Source organism: Otolemur garnettii, unplaced genomic scaffold (assembly GCF_000181295.1).
Source record: "Otolemur garnettii isolate 467f Iridium unplaced genomic scaffold, OtoGar3 scaffold00109, whole genome shotgun sequence".
Taxonomy (NCBI): Eukaryota; Metazoa; Chordata; class Mammalia; order Primates; family Galagidae; genus Otolemur; species Otolemur garnettii.
Window position 1 is genome coordinate 5,491,381 of NW_003852504.1, and position 1,992 is coordinate 5,493,372.

Sequence of the window (1,992 nt, forward strand, 5' to 3'; positions counted from 1 at the left end):
CCACAGGCGCCCGCCACAACGCCCGGCTATTTTTTGGTTGCAGCCGTCATTGTTGTTTGGCGGGTCCGGGCTGGGGATTCGAACCCGCCACCTCAGGTGTACGTGGCTGGCGCCTTAGCCGGTTGAGCCACAGGCGCCGAGCCTTCTTGATTCTTATTAATGTGGCCCCCCACATTGGACTCTGGGCTCCTTCAGGGCTGGTCTGGAAACAGCATCATTATTGTAGCCGTGTGCTGAAGCCCACATGACCCGCAGTGCACCTGAGGACCTGCTAGCCGACAGAAATGGACTGTGGGACTACCTGCCCAGGAAAACTCACTAAAGGCGAACGAGGAAGATATTATATTTACTCTTTTCTTGAGATGGGGTCTTGCTATTTGCCCAAGCTGGCCTCATATTCTTGGGCCCTTTCCACTTCAGTTTCCAAATCACTGAGATTACAGGCTTGGGCTACTACACTTGGTTTGAGATGATGTGTATTTATACTGGATCTTGGAGAAGAAAAGTGTGTCAGTTGTCAGGAGAGTGGGGCAGGAAGGGAAGAAGAGAAGGCTGGATCATTCCATACAGAGCAAGAGCATGAGCAAAGGGTCAGAGGGTGACAATATTTAGTGTCTTCTCCGGATGGCAGATAGTTTAGCACAGCTGGAAGCATGAGAAAAGAGTCTGCAAGAGTAGATATGGGCCGGATCACAGAGGGACTTCAATACTCACCTATAAGTTTAGATTTTAGCCTGTGGGTATAATCAAAGGAGAATCATCGAAGAGTTTTAAAAATGGGCACAACATAATCAGAGCTGGGCTTCTGGAAGTTTACCTTGTTGTCATTATAGAGTTGGGAATTTCAACTAGTGTGCTGTAAGAGGATCTTAGGTGTGCTATGAATTTTCTTATTTTTTTTTTGAGATAGAGTCTCACTCTGTCACCCTGGGTAGAGTGCCCTGGTGTCATAGCTCACAGCAACCTCAGATTTTAGGGCTCAAGTGATCCTCTTGCCTCAGCCTCCCAAGTAGCTGGGACTAGTTTTTCTTTTTATAGTAGCGACAGGGTCTTGCTGTTGCTCAGGCTGGTCTCAAGTTCAAACAATCCTCCTGCCTTAGTCTTCCAGAGTGTTAGGATTAACACAGGTATGAGCCATCACACCTAGCTGCCTTAAAATTTTTAAAAGATCATTAATTAAATTATTTTCAAAAGAAGTTCAAAGCACAGTAAGTATATTCTCTTTTTTTTGCTCTTTTATTTTTATTTTATTTTATTTATTTTTGTCTGGGGCTGTATTTGAACCTGCCACCTCCGGCATATGGGGCCAGTGCCCTACCCTTTTGAGCCACAGGTGCTGCCCTTTATTTTATTTTTTTTTGAGACAGAGCCTCAAGCTGTCGCCCTGCGTAGAGTACTGTGGCATCCCAGCTCACAGCAACCTCCAGCTACTGGGCTCAAGTAATTCTCCTGCCTCCTCCTCCCAGGTATCTGGGACTACAGGCACCCACCACAATGCCTGGCTATTTTTTGGTTGCAGCCGTCATTATTGTTTGGCGGGCCTGGGCTGAATTCGGACCCACCAGCTCAGGTGTATGTGGCTGGCGCCTTAGCCGCTGGAGCCACAGACGCTGAGCCTTTTTACTCTTTTATTTTGATCAACATAATTTAAGTGAGCTACAGAATTTTAACTAGAGGTTCAAGTGTGCCATGAGATAGAAAAGATTGAAAAACAGTGGTGTAGAGAATAGATTTCATGACTAGGAGAGACAGGAAGCAGTGACTCGCTTAGTCCGTGTGGCTATAAAGGAATAGCCACAGCTGGGTGTGGGGTCTCATGCCTATAACCCCAGCACATTGGGAGGCTGAGATGGGAGGATCACTTGAGGCCGGGGGTTTGAAACATAGCAAGAATCCATTTCTAAAAAAAAAATAGTTTAAAAAATTAGGCTCGGCGCCTATAGCTCAACCGGCTAAGGCGCCAGCCACGTACACCTAAGGTGGCGGGTTCGA